The following is a 15,828-nucleotide window of genomic DNA, read 5'->3' as shown; positions in this document are numbered from 1 at the left end:
AAGTGAACCCAGAATAGGCAAAACAACTTGATAAAGAAGAATGATTTTTAAGGACTAACATCTGATTCAAAATTTATTATTACTTCATGTCTATCAAAATGGCTAAAATTTTAAAAATATAGTGAGGATATAAAATGCTGGCAAGGATTTGCAGAAAATAAAGTCCTATCATATTGCTGATGGGAATATAAATAGTGCAGTATTATGGAAAAGAGTATAGTACTTTCTTAATTAAACATGTAATTCACCATAATAACTCACCATATGACTAACTTAAAATATGACCCAGCAATTATACTATTTCATTTACCTTTATTCAAGAGAAATGAAAATTTATGTTCCACAAGAAAACCTGTATATGAGTTAAGTGTTTTTAAAATGTTGTTTCTGATTTTTTTTGTATGTTTGTTTTAACACGGAGTCTCGCTCTGTTGCCCAGGCTGGAGTGCAAGCTCACTGCAACCTCCACCTCCCTAGTTCAAGCCATTCTCCTGACTCAGCCTCCAGAGTAGCTGGGACTACAAGCGCCTGCCACCACGCCCGGCTAATTTTTTTGTATTTTTAGTAGATACTGGGTTTCACCGTGTTAGCCAGGATGGTCTCCATCTCCTGACCTCGTGATCCGCCTGACTTGGCCTCCCAAAGTGCTGGGATCTCAGGTGTGAGCCACCGCACCTGGTCTTTAATTCTTAAGTTCTGTTATGTAATTTCTGTTATTCTAATTCTGATTTGTGCTGTTCTTTTGTGTTTTGAATCATTTCCTTAAAGTTTTTCAGCCCATTTTGAAACATTCTATTAAAGTTGCATTTATTTCTTGAATATGTCTTTCCAGTTATTCTGTAGGATTATTCTTCTGCTTCTAATTCACATTTTTTTCTTCTCATGGTAGATTCACGTGGGATTTGATCTTAACATTTTGTGTCTCTCATTTTCATGTGAAATTATTCTTCCTGGACTATGTGAAGAGATTTCGATTTAGATAGCTTTTATAACTTAATAGTTTCCCTTCATCCATTTTTTTGTATGTGTGCATTGTTAAAAAAAAATTGACAGTTTATTTTCCGAGATTCTCTAGTTCTTTCTCTCTAGCACTTTTATCTGACCCATCTTCTTCTTGCTCTGTCATCCTTATTGTGATTCCACTCCAAGCAGTTCCTCGTTAGATCTGAGCCCTGCCCTGGGAGGAAGGCCTGATGGTTCAGTTTGAAAGTTCATCGGAAATAATCAGTTTCAGCTCCCTGAAGCCTTACTATGGGTCGCTTGCAATTAGCCACTTTTACAGTGAACTAAACCCATCAGTTGTGTTACATTAGCGCACTGTGCTTTCTAGTGAATGCATGCTGCCTATTTTGGGGTTCTGTTCTCAGGTCTGTCAGTGCTGTGTTGCTTCCCTCTGCTTTCCTCTACACAGATGTTGATAACACACAAATCTTATGGGTCTTAATGGTTTATCCTCTCCCCCTTGTATTTTGGGGTTCATAAGGATGTATCATCACCTAAGCTTTTGTTTTGCTTTTGTAAATGTCATCCACAGGCTTTGATTTTGGTAACTACCCAGTTCCCATGCAGTGATTTGGAAAGATCCCAAATCTGTATTTCTATTGATGTTATCATATTTCCCAAATCCCTATAACCTTCATTTTTGATGTTTTTTCCCCTTTGATCACTTTAAAGATTTTATTCTATTGTTTTCTGGCTTCCATTGTTCTACTGAAAGCTATGCGAGTTTAGATGTAGCTTAAAACTTCAAAAACACAAACTGTCTTTCTTCTACTCTAATACTGCAACAATCAATACATAAGATTTCAGTGACCAAATATGGGGGTTTCTCCCAACCACCAAGCAAGTCATCAGCTCTACAGCAGACACCACCTGAGTGTCTTCCAATTCAATTCTGACACTATCTTCCTGTCAGCAGCATCAGATCTCTCAAGAGACCTGCTTCAAATTGAGCTTCCCACGACACCCTTTTTGGGTTTAATTTTCTAGCATGGCCCACAGAACTCAGAGAAACACCTGTTACCTTTACCAGTTTATTGGACAAAGAAAACAAATGAAGAGATGCACAGGGTGAGGTATGGGGGTGGCGGCGGAGCTTTGATGAGTGTGTCACTCTCTAGGATCCTCCATGTGTTCAGTTATCTAAAAGTTCTCCAAACCCAGATCTCTTGGGGTTTTATGGAACCTTCATTACATAGGCATGATTGATGAAGCCATTGGCGTTTCATGATTGACTTAACCTTCAACCCCTCTATCCTCTCTGGGAGTTGGAGATAGGGCTGAAAGTCCCAATCCTCTAATCATGTCTTGTTTTTTTCTTTGACCAGCCTTCATCCTGAAGCTACCTAGGGGCTATCAGCCATCAGTAAACTTGTTAGTATACAAAACAACATCGATTTGGAGATTCCAAAGATTTTAAGAATAATATGCCAGGAAACAGAGACAAAAGCCAGGTATATAACTTACACAATAAAATACATAGTGTGCTATGTTAAACATTAAATAGCAAAGTGCTGACTACTTTAATGACATCATGAATTTAGCTGGTTCAGGGATATGGATAGACTCACTCCCTTTTATTGTCAAATGTTTCAAGGATAAGTTTTGTCTTGTGTGAGCATGTGTGTGCGTGTGTGCATGTGTGTGCACGCGTGTGTGTTTTCTCCATCATTCTTCTAGCAGGACTTTGAATCGCAAGCACTGTGAGACTCAGGGAGATCTTCACTCTACCTTTCTGGTCTAGCTCCCATATTCCTATACCACCGTTTCACTTAAAAAAATGTCCCTTAGGGAAAATTGGATGTGTGTTGTGAGACAAAGTAGCAAATGTAAGAAGTCATGTTTGTTCATTTCTGCTTGCCAGCAAAATTTCGCAAAGCCCTGATTTGTAATGACATGCAGCTCTCCAGAAGGATGATTTGAAAATAAAACACGGATACAGCACATGGACACCAAATCTCTCGCCTGAGTCACTACATTCCTTAAAAGATAAATGACCCTAGTCTTTGCCTTTTCCTACACATAAGACAACTTCTGACATGGTTAGTGATTATGACTCTGTGATCCACAACCAGATATACTCTTGCACCTAAATGGTGATGTGATTTTGCTTTAATGTAAGTAACTTCTGAGCACATACTTGTAACTGGCTGAAGCACAGCTGCTTGCTGCTCAGAGGCCGAAAACTCAAGAAGTGAAGTGTGGTGAAAGGAAGGCAGTTTTATTTATCAAATGCTGCCAACTGGGAAATGGCCAGGCTCGTATCTTTAAAAAACTATTTTAGGTGTTCAGCTGAGGGGAGGGGTTTAAAAGTGGAGGCTTGGTATGAGAAATACACAGAAGTAGCACAGGATGCAGGTCTGCATGTCTTGCTCCATGTGCTATCTTGGATTAGTGTCCACCTGGAGTTCCAGCTGATACCATGTCAGTTAAAGACAGGTTGTAGATAATCCATCTTGAGGTAATTTCCAAGTGGAAGAGAATCCACAACTGGGCTTCCATGCCTGGCTTGTTGTAAAATAAGTCCCTGAAATTTTTAAACAAGAATACAGTTAGATAAGTGTGTGTATTGAAAGGGAGTGTCTGGTGGGAAAGAGAGAAGAGTAGAGTTTCAAAGTACATTTCAAGGCTATATTTTAAGACTAAGAAAAAAACATGTCTACAGTCTATTTCAGGGTTACATCTTAATAGTAGAGAGAAAGGAGAAAACAGTTTTAAAATGCATTTCATACATACTGAACTTTCACAACCTGTATATAAGTTATGAACTGAAACACTGTTTTGAAGCAGTCTGATAGAATCTCCCCGAAACACTCCTCTCAGGCTATAATCATCTACAGTCCTCAGTAAGACTTCAGAATAAAACTAACTTTAATTCTTTAAAAGCTTTATTTTTCTTTCTTTAGTCAACAATGTCTTGGTTTCCTTGGATTTCAGTTTGTCATGCCAGCCCATGTAGCAGTTTTTAGAAAGCTCACTTTGTTTATTCATTTAGCTAAACCTAGTAGAGCTTTTCTATGTGTGGCAAGCTCAGTCTTCATCCAGTGACCTCAAAGAGGAAAGACTGATTAACAATTCAACTAGGAAGAATTATTCTGTCTTTAAAATTTTAGTTGATATATAAGCTTCTTTGCTTCTACACCTATGCAGTGTTTTTAAAACTATTAATCTTATGATGTATTCCATTTTATAGTTGTTGAAATAGAAGAAGAAAATAGCTTGCCACTACCTACTATATTTTAATACAGAATAAAATTCTCTATTCACCAAGAGCAAGAGAAAAGAGAAACATTCCTGGATCTGCCTGAGGTGGAACTGTTGACATAATTTGCCCTCCCTTCCTTTATTAAGATGGGAAAGCAAAGGGCTGTATCCTTGCTATAAAAATGAAATAGAAATAAACCTACATTGCTCTTCCTGCTTCTTTTCCTTCATCCTCTACAGAAGACTACCAGGAGCTTTATTTTTCTTTTTTTAGTCAACAATGTCTTTGGTTTCCCTGGATTTCAGTTTGTCATGCCAGCCCATGTAGCAGTTTTTATCTATCTTGTCTTTTTTTTTCTTTTTGGAGTGCATCATTCTACTTAATCTGTCAAAGGGTGAGGGGTGTTCTAATATAACCCATTATTATTGTATTTCTATCAGTGTTATATATTTATACACATTTTTGGTTCATTTTGAATATTATTGAGTATATAACGTTTAATGAAACGGTTAAAACATTTTTACCTTGGCTATTGATAGTATAATGCTGCTCTTTTTCAGACTTCCACTGTCAACTGCTGCATACTCTGTCTTTTCTCTATAGCTTCTTTTAAGATCTCTTCTGCTTTTGCTACTTTACAATTTTAAAAATATTGTAATTTTTTTTCTTTCTGCTTGAGATTCATTGAGATTCCTATATCTGAACATACTCATCTATCATTTCTGGAAAACTTTTACCAATTATCTTCCTACATACTATCTCTATTTAACTCTGCCCTGTTCCTTCTCTGATTAGACAAATATTTGACTTTCTCAATCTCCTCGTCTTTACCTTTTTTCTGTATTTTCAATTTCTTTTTCCCTCTCTTTTGCCTTCTATGTATTTTTTCCAGTTGTATATTCTAGTTCAAAAATCCTTCTTTGGGGTGGGTCTATCAGCTATTAAGCTCATTCATAAACTTTTAACTATATATATATTTTTTTCTGGCTGTTTCTGATTCTTTTTCATTTTTGAAGTTTGTTGTTCTTACTTGAGTCCTTTTTATTTCTTTAAATATACTGATTTTGATAAATTTCAACCCTTTAGAGGTTTAATTCCACTGTTGTTTTGTTAGCTTTCATTCATGGTATTTTATACCTGTTTTTTGTTTGTTTGTTTGTTTGTTTTTTAACTGAGAGCTCACATTTCCTGCAACTTTATCTATGGTTATCTTTTGAGGCCTAGGTTGAAGTAGATGCATGTAGGGAGAATGTGTGTTGTTTTTATCAGGCAATTTAAATGGAGTACTTTACACTAAATTCTTACTTTAGACTTTCAAAAATTTTCTTAACAATCTCTAGAGTGTGAATCTTGACTACCAACCTGAGTAAAGGTTGGCTTTTTTCCTTCTTTACTTATACCTGAGATGTGAAGCAGGCAATACTCCTGGTAGTCTTCTGTAGAGAATGAAGGAAACGAAGCAGGAAGAGCAATGTAGGTTTATTTCTATTTCATTTTTATAGCAAGGATACAACCCTTTGCTTTCCCAGCTTAATAAAGGAAGGGAGGGCAAATTTTCTCAACAGTTCCACCTCAGGCAGATCCAGGAATGTTTCCCTTTTCTCTTGCTCTTGGTGACAACTTGAGCACAAGATCAATTCAATATGACAGCCATCCTCAATGTTTCAGCTTTGGAGCTAAAGATTTGCACTTTCTCATAGTTTTTGTCCCCTGAGTATTTCTGATGTTCTTGCATTGGTGAATGTATAAAAAGTTTTAAAGAATTGTATCCCATGTTTTAAATTGTTTTCCATGGGACAGTTGATCAGGGTACCTAGTCTGAAAAAGTATTGAATACAGAAGCTAGCAACATATTTAACATAAGAAAAAGTCTACAAGTATCCAAAGAGGAAACACTGATAACCTATAAACAACATTTACTCTGGCTTCCAGCTTCTCTTTTGCAATACCAAACACCCAAAAATAGCAGAGTTATACCTGAAGAAGAATTCTGACAGAAAGAGATTTTGATCCAAAATTTGATGCCCAGGTAAGTTGTCATTCAAAAGAGACACCTTAGAACTATAAGAATTCAGAAAGCACATCACTCTAGATCTAAAGTTAAGAAACTGATATGAGTAAATTATGGTATGTTGACAGTGATTCAAAGCAAACTAAACATACGACCAAGTAGAAATATTGCAAATATGATCGCAAACACTGAATATAAATTTCAAAAATTATTTCCAAAGGGAATATATAACATGAAAGCTATTAGTTTAATAATAATAATGTGATTTCAATTCTCATTAATAAAATCTAAAAAGAGGAAAGAGATATCCGAAGAAATATAACATCAATTTCTATGAATTAACCTGTCACTGGGATGACAGTATTATATACATTAATTAAATTTAATACTCATGAAAACTCAAACAGGTATATTAATTTTCTCTTGCTCCTGTACTAAATTACCTAAATTATACTGGCTTGAAAACAGACAAAAGTATTATTTTACAACTCTGTATGTCAGAAGTCCAACACAGGTCTCACTTGGCTAAAACAAATGTGTCAGAAGGACTGTGTTCCTTTCTTGAAGTTAGAGAGGAAATTATGTTTCCTTCCCTTTCTAGCTTCTAGAGGCTACCTACTATTATTGGCTTGCAAACTGCTTTCTCCATATTCAAAGTGAGCAACAGTGAGTTGAGTCCTTCTCACATCACATCACTCTAACCTCTTCTTGAATAGTCTCTCCTACTTTTCAGGAAGCTTGAGATTATATTGAGCCCATTTGGATATTCAGGAAAATTTCTATTTTAATGTCCACTAATCAGCAATCTTAATTCTCTCTGTAACCTTACATCCCCTTTGCCATGTAACATAATATTCAGAGTTCTGGGAATTAAGATATAGAAATACTTGGGTAAACCTTATTCTACACATCACAGTCTAGCCGTCTGACTGCCAAAGATTAATGTTAGTCCGAATGTTTGCTCCATCTCAAGATCCTCAAAATTTCTGAACCCATTATAGCATCAATACAAATCCTCAAATCTTATCTAAATTTCATCATCTAAATAATCTAAATTAGGTATGGGTGAGATTCTGGATATGATCTACCTGGTAGCACAATTTTCTTTATCTATGGACCAATAAAACTAAAGAAGTAGACAATATTGAATTCATTTTACAAAGAAGACATTGAAAGTTAAATACCTTTTCTAAAACCACATCCTTATTAAGTGTTGGAGATTCTCATCTGTTTTCAACCCCAAAGTTCATAATATTTTTAATCATTTCACTATCTAGAGAACACAAACCTCCAAAATTCTTCATTTTACAACTAGGGAGTTTAGAGGGTATTAATTCACCAGGAAATACATAAATCAGATATTGGAAAAGGCTTTAAATATTTATATCACCCAGAAGTAGTTTAAGTCAAGGATAGATATGGATAAGACCAAACTGATGGGACCCATTTTCAGTTGCTTTGGAGAACCTTATGATATTGGTATTGTGGTAGGCTAAATAATGCCTCAGTCTCACAAGATGCCAACACACTAATACTTGAAATCTATAAATATTATTATACTTAGTTTTCGAAGTATAATTTTGCAAAATATAGACTACTTACTTAGTTGATGATATTATTCTTTTGTTACTTTGAATGTGTCATCCTATCTGTTTGGACTACAGAGTTTTGGAAATGAAATCATGAGTTAATGTTAGAGAGAATCCCTTGTATGTGGAGAGCCATTTTTCTCTTACTGCTTTCAAAATTCTCTCAGTAGTTTTGGCTTTTGACAATTTTATTATTTTGTTTATATTAATCTCTTTGAGTTGTCTTACTGGGGGTTCCTGAATTTTTCAGATGTGTACTTAATGTTTTAATTAAATTTGAGTAGTTTTTAGTTATTATATCTTCAAGTAGTGTTTCTTCCCCTTTTTCCTATCTTCTGTGATTCTAATATGTGTATGCTGATAAGCATGACACTGTTCAATTAGTCTCTGAGACTTTATGTATTTTTATTTATTCAGTTTTTTTTCCCTGTTCCTTAGGCTAGATGATCTAAACTAACCTATATTCAAATTCTCTTTTTCTTCCAGGACTAATCTTCTATTGAATCCCTAGAGTAAATTTTTTAGTTGTTATTATACTTTTCAATTTGATAATTTTTACTTTTCTGTTTCCTCATTGGTAATATTTGCTGAGACATCAGTTTTTTTTTAAATTTTTTTTAGTTTTTTAGAATTAGTTTCCTCTATTTCTTTGAACATATTTATAATAATTGATTTAAAGTCTATCTATTATGTCCAATATCTACCTCAGCAACACTTTATATTGCATGCTTTTTTTTCCTTCCTGTATATGAGCCATTCTTGATTATTTACGACTTCTAATTTTTTATTGAAAACTGGATATTTTATATAATATAATGTGGCAACTCTAGCAATCAGATTATCTCCTCCCAGGCTTTCTTTTGGTTGCCATTTATTGTTGTTGTTATTATTATTTCTCTCCTGGACTAATTCTTTATTCGTCTCTGTTATGTGTGGCCACTGAGTCCTCTGTATAGTTAGCTTTGTAGTTAGCTCATGCCTGGACAGAGATTTCTTTATATACCCTGAGTGAATAAGCTGTATGTTATTTGTTGAGAGACTCTTTGTATTATGACGTGCTGTCAATGTTTTGATAGTTTACAATTCTGCATTAGTCTTCCCTTCCTGCTTCACAGGACCTAAAGTTCAAGTGGAGGTGAGAGGATGGAACCTTCTCAGATCATTCTTTTACATGCACACAGCCCTACTCATGGATGATGCTTTCTTCAAATTCCTAAGGAATATGTCAGTGTTGTTCAAAGATTCTTGTGTTATCTCACTCATAAACTCTTCGGTTTACATTTTTATTGGCCAGCTTCTTATTTGCCTCAACTCATATAGTCTCCTCAGGCAGCTGTCATGTTAAACAATCACTTTTGATTGTTGTCAGCAAATGTCCTAGAGACAAGATTTTTCCCAATCCACAAGCTTTCAGTAGGTCAAAACAATCATAAGCCTTAAAAATTGAGCTTTTCCAAGGAGCTGTCAGATGGATCAAGGCTTAGACAATGCCATTCTGCCTCCTCTTGTAGTTTCTAGAATTCCACTTTACATACTTATTGTTGAGAGGCTGCTGGATTTCATACCAACCATTTAGATATAAAGAAGAGAACGGAAATAGGGAAATTAAAATGTCAGACAACTTGTTGTTCTTTCCAATATTTAGCACTCTTGTTGAATAAGTGCTCTTTGGATTATTGCATGCCTTCAGTTAATTTTGAGATTTCTGGAAAAATGTGATTTTTCCAGATTCACATTCATGGAAAACTCCTTTCAATTATTCCTCTTTGCCCTAAGGATAAAAGCCTTTTAATCATCCTTACAGCTGCCTGTGTTGTTGGGCCTCTGTCTACCTTTCCAGCCTCAGTTGGTGTTATAGATTAGATATTCGCCCCCACCCAAATCTCATGTTGAAATATAATCCCTGATCTTGAAGGTGGGGCCTGGTGGGAGGTGTTTGGATTATGGGAGTCGATCCTTCCTGAATGGCTTGGGCCATTCCCTTGGTGATAGGTGAGCTCTTGCTCTGAGATCTCATGGTCATTTAAAAGTCTGTGGAACCTCCCCTCCCCCACTCTCTCTCTCTTTCCCTGCTTTTGCTATGTGACATGCAAGCTCCTGCTTTGCCTTCTACCCACTTCCTGAAGCCTCACCAGAAATTATGCTTCCTGTACGGCTTGCAGAACTGTGAGTCAATTAAATTCTTTTTCTTACAAATTACCTAGTCTCAGGCATTTCTTTATAGTAATGAAAGAATGACCTAATATAGAAAATTAGTACTCAGAGTGGAGTATTACTACAAAAATACCTGAAAATGTGGAAGCAGCTTTGAAATTGGATAACGGCCAGAGGTTAGGATCATGTGGAGTATGTCTTTCTAGAGAAGACAGGAAGATAAGAGTAAGTTTGCAACTTCTTAGAGACTGCTTAAATGATTGTGACTAAAATGCTGATAGTGATATGGAAAATGAAATCCAGGCTGACAAGATCTGAGATGAAAATGAGGAACTTATTGGGAATCGGAGCAAAGGTCACACATGTTATGTCATAGGAAAGAGCTTGGCTGCATTCTGTTTATGCCCTGGGTATCTGAGGAAATTTGAACTTGAGAGCGATAACCTAGGGTATTTGACAGAAGAAATTTCTAAGCAGCAAAGTGCTCAAGATGTGGCCTGGCTGTTTCTAACAACCTATGCTTAGATACAGAAGCAAAGAAATGGCTTAAAGTAGAAATTTATATTGGAAGAGGAAACAGAGCATAAATGTTTGGAAATTTTGCAGCCTAGCCACATGGCAGAGAAAGAAAAAGCTTTTTTGGTAGAGGAATTCAAGCAGGTTGTGGAGCAACCACTTGCTAGATACATTGGCATAACTAAAAGGGAGCCAAGTGCTACTATCCAAGACAATGGGGAAAACAACTTGAAGGCATTTCAGAGACCTTCATGACAGCCCCGCCCATCAGAGACCGTAGGAGAGACCATGGGCCAAGCCCTTGGCAAACTGCTCTCCCCAAATCCCAGCCACTCCAGTTCCTGCTATGGCGTAATAGGGTCCAGGTACAGCTCGGGCTGCCACTTTGGAGGATGCAAGCCATAAGCTTACATGATTTCCATGCCATGTTAAGCCTGTGGGTGTACAGAGTGCCAGAGTTGAGGCTTGGAAGCCTCTGTGTAGGTTTCAGAGGATGCATGAAAAAGCCTGGATGTCCATGCAGAAGCCTGCTGCAGGGGCAGAGTCCTCACAGACAACTTCTACTAGGGCAAAGTGGAGGGGAAATATGGGGCTGGAGCCCCCACACAAAGTCTCTAATGAGCACTGCCTAGTGGAACTGTGAGAAGGGGGCCACCATTCTTTAGACATGAGAATGGTAGATCTACCAGCAGTCTATACTCTGTACCTGGAAAATCCACAGGCACTCAACCCCAGTCCATGAGAGCAGTTGGGGGAGCTGTACTCTGCAAAGGTATAGGGGCAGAGCTGCCCAAGGCCTTGGGAGTCCTCCCCTTGCACCAGTGTGCCCTGGATGTGGAACATGGAGTCAAAGGGGATTACATTGGAGCTTTAAGATTTAATGACTGCCTGCTTGGGTTTTGACTTGCATGGAGCCTGTAGCCCCTTTCTTTTAGCCAATTTCTCCCTTTTGGAATGGGAATGTTTACTCAATGCCTATACATCCATTGTATCTTGGAAGTAACTAACTTGTTTATTTTACAGGCTCATAGGTGGAAGGGATTTGTCTTGTCTCAGATGAAACTTTGGACTTTTGAGTTAAATCTGGCAAAGGTCAAGATTTTGGGGGACTGCTGAGAGAGTATGATTCTATTTTGCAATGTGAGGACATGAGATTTGGGAGGGGCCAGGAGAAGAATTATATAGTTTGGATATTTGTCCCTGCCCAAATCTCATGTTGAAATATAATCCCCAATCTTGGAGATGGGGCCTGGTGGGAGGTGTTTGGGTCATGGGGGTGTTATCTCTCATGAATGGCTTGGGCCATCCCCTGGGTTACGAGTGAGCTCTCCAGTTGAGTTCACATGAGATCTGGTCATTTAAAAGTATGTGGCACCTCCCCTACCACTTGCTCCTGCATTTACTCGTGTGAAGTACAAGCTCCCACTTTGCCTTCTGCCATGAGTTAAAGTCTCCTGAGCCCCTCCTGGACAGCCTGCAGAAATGTAAGCCAATTAAGCCTCTTTTCTTATAAATTATCCAGTGTTGGGTATTTCTTTATAGCAATGCAAGAATGTCCTAATACATCTGGCATCCCTTCTTTCTGAGCATTGGTTTATCTCAATGACTCTGTGCTTTCTTTAATATTACACTACCTCCCATTGCAGGACTTCTGTTTAGACTAACACCTATGCCTGCACCCCCAACTCAAGATTAGGCAAATTCCCATCTCCACTAACTTAGAATAACATACTTTTCATTCATAGCAATTATGGCAATTATCCGTGATTGAATTCATAATTGGGAATGTTTGATTCACATCTTTCTTATAAAATTCAAATACAATGAAGACAGGTAAAATGTCACTTCGGTTCACAACCGTATCCTGCATCTAATGTACCAACACACATTAACTACTTAATACCCGCTGAAATAAATGAAAACCTATATGTATATGTAAAATAAATCGTGGACAAAATAAAAAAGCAAGCACATGCTTTACTTAGAAAATAGAATAAAATAAAAACAAGGAAGCAGACACAACTGCATACAAAAGGGAAAAGTGAAATAACCAAACATCTTAGTTGACCGTTCTCATTGCTAAACTTTTGTGAAATTAATATTCAGTGCTTACACTAAACTGTATGTTTCACATACATTGTTTAACTTAATCTTCACAGCACTCTATTATCAATGTTTTACAGATAAGAAAACTCAGGCTTATTGACGCTAATTGACTTACAAAACCATTAATAAGTTCTGGGCCACTTTGGCACCTGAACTTTCAAGCATTAACAGGAAAAAAAAAAGGTTAAGCTTCTCTGTAAAACAAAAAGATTCTCAGATTTGAGTTCAAAAAAGAAAAACAAGATGAAATCTATCTACTGCTTATGGCAGATATGCTCAAAACAAGATTACACAGGTTAAATATAAATGGATAGGGTGAGGTCTATTAGGCAAAAGCAAAGAGAAACATAGCAAAAGTTGAAGCATCAATAACAAGGTAGATTTCAAGGCAAAAATACAAAATGATACAAAAAAGGTCTTTTATATTAAAAACATAAACTATGTAAATATAAAAGACATGCATCGTTATAGGATGAATAATACATGTTCAAAATACATAAACCACAAACTGCTCAAAGCACAATAATAATGGATGAAATTTTCATATCTTTCTAAGTATAAAGTAGACCAAATAAAAACAGTCATTGAAAAGTTGGTTTTTTGTCCTCTTTACGTTAACTATATCAAAAATGAATATGTATTTATATTTTCAAAAAAGTCTAAGAGTATAAAATAAAATATTAACTTTACTCCTTTAAGCTCATCCTTGACTTTATACATAGCCATTATTATAAAAGATTAATGGTCTTTTCAAATATTATTTTATACACTTACATAGATACATACACATCATATCTACAATCGTTTTTAAGATAATGGAACTTTATTATTATTATTATTATAACATTATTATTTGAGATATAGTTTTGCTCTTGTTACCCAGGCTGGAATGCAATGGCGTGATCTCAGCTCCTTGCAACCTCTGCCTCCCAGGTTCAAGCGATTCTCTTGCCTCCGCCTCCCGAGGAGCTGGGGTTACATGCGCCACTATACCCGACTAATTTTTTTGTATTTTTAGTAGAGACAGGGTTTCGTCATGTTGGTCAGGCTGGTCTCAAACTTCTGACCTCAGGTGATCCACCTACTTTGGCCTCCCAAGTACTGGGATTACAGCCATAAGCCACAGCACCCAGCCCAAGATAACGGAGCTTATTTAACTTAACTTAATTTTTTTAGGAAATATTTTTAAATGCAGAAAAAGAAAGTACTATGATAAACATCCACTTTGTACCAAGAATAATTGACAATTGTTTTATGTTAACATATTTATTTAAGTCTTTTGTTAATAACAAGATAGTCAAAGTTAAAGCATATTTTGATATGTATGTGGGTAAAGAAGGGAGGGAAGATATACTCAAAGTGTACATAAAATATACACGTAAATGCCAGAAAGTTTTTCAAACAGTGGGTGGTAGTCAGCACTGAAGTGTTGGAACGGAAATGTAAGTGGAGGTGGGATTGAAACAGGCTGTTGCTGTATCACTGTTTTTCTTAATCATAAGAATGATTTAATTTTATAGTTTCTCAAAATACCCAAGGGAGGAACATAAACTCCTATATATAATATGACTCTTTTTAAACATATATACCTACAAATGCTTGGGGTGATAGGAAACACTGAAAATAAATTTACCGAAGAGTTATTTTAGCCATTCAGTGCTTATTGCTGGGTGGTGGAATTATCGCTGACTTTGTTCTTAGTATACTTCTTCATTTTCCAAATTATCTACCATAAGCAATTATATTCTGATTGTAAAATGCTTCAGATGAAAAACTAGAAATAAACATTAAAATTATTTAAAAGGTTTAGTTCACTAACAATCCTGGCAATGTTGCGTTGATACTAGGATACTCAAGACAACAGATTTGGTCACAACTAAAACTTTTTAGAGCTCTCCACTTATTCATTTCCAATTATGTATGATTAATTTCTACGGTCTATTACTTACATTCACAGCTGGTGAAACTGTAAATTGGTACCACCTTTTGGAAAGCAATTGGCTCTATACATCTTCACACTCTTAAAAGTTATTTAAAAAGGCTTATGCCCTTTACCCCAGAACTGTCGCTTTCCAAAAATTTTCCTAAAGGGGGAAATTTGAAATAAGAAAAACATACACAAGATGATTATTGTAACTTACATATAATAAAGTTGGAGAAAGGTTAAATTACCGTGCATTTATTCAACAGAATACTCCGTCATTTGTAACAATGATTATGAAACCAAATAGAAAAATATTCACTTTAGGTTAAATGAAGAAGAAAACATATCTATCTATGTTTGGATTGCAATATGAAAATTTAATACTTCTAGGTAGAAGAAGAGAAGCAGAATATGAAAAACTAAAAAGTCTTCAGGGGTAGGAGGAGGTGAGCAGATCTCTAAATAATCTTGAGATCAATGGAAACAGTGTATAGATTTTTAGGTTTACTTACATGCTACTGATCTTATTTTAAGATACTTCAGAATATGTTACCAAAAAGTGTTTGCTTTTCTTGCAAACGCCCCATGTTTGGGAAATATGCAATTTGAAGCCAAGGCATTACTGTACTTTTTATAATGCACTTGAAAGTTTTACTAGCTGTTCCAAAGGTGGAGTACTGAGTATTGATAAATCGCTTAAGTGGAGGCTCATATGAAATATTAACAATTACCCCAGGGCCTTAGAGCAATTGTGATCAATTCTGGCACAGCATCAAATCCATAATTTTCTTTGCTACTCTAATTTTTACTTTTTTTGTATTTTGAAAGTAATGTGACCGCAACTGTTACTAAAATTGCTCCTGAGATGAGGACACCGAAACACAGACACACGGAGAGGTTCGTCCGCTCTTCCTCCCCTCATTTACTAAGCTCACACGTCTATCCTGAGGATTTGGAAACACCGTACGATTGTGCACTTAGTGTGCACAGCTATACCCACCGGGCTGTCTAAGGCGCAGCCTCAAGGCAAGAAAAGAAGGGTGCTGGGTCGCAGGGGATGTGAGGGCGGGGCGGCCACTTTGCTGCGGGTGAGACCCACAGCCAGTGAGCACTGAGGAAGTCAGAAGAGAGCTACCAGTCTCTTGGACACCTTCATTTTCTGCCCGGTACATTTATCTTCCGTTATTGTCTGGGCTCCACTTCCGACCCCCAGTTGCTACCAGCAGTAGCCCAACCTATGGCGGCTGGGGCTAGTGCCGGCCTCCCGCAGCTACCTCCGCCTCTTCCCGTTTTCTCTGCGCCTGCGCGACCGGAAAATTCGCGA

At 36.8% G+C, this 15,828-nt stretch overlaps 1 long non-coding RNA gene across 1 annotated transcript; it reads right to left on the bottom strand.

Moving 5' to 3' along the window:
- Positions 1 to 2,022: 2,022 nt before the first annotated feature.
- Positions 2,023 to 15,786, bottom strand: LOC144334595 (uncharacterized). Its single transcript, XR_013404556.1, has 2 exons — positions 15,505 to 15,786; positions 2,023 to 3,526 (listed from the first exon to the last, which is right to left on the bottom strand). It is a non-coding gene; the product is annotated as an uncharacterized LOC144334595 (long non-coding RNA).
- Between the last annotated feature and the right edge of the window lie 42 nt (positions 15,787 to 15,828).

Source organism: Macaca mulatta, chromosome 14 (genome assembly GCF_049350105.2).
Source record: "Macaca mulatta isolate MMU2019108-1 chromosome 14, T2T-MMU8v2.0, whole genome shotgun sequence".
In the NCBI taxonomy this organism is placed as follows: Eukaryota; Metazoa; Chordata; class Mammalia; order Primates; family Cercopithecidae; genus Macaca; species Macaca mulatta.
The sequence above is the reverse complement of the archived record's forward strand: the minus strand, read 5'-3'. Positions and strand labels throughout refer to the sequence as shown.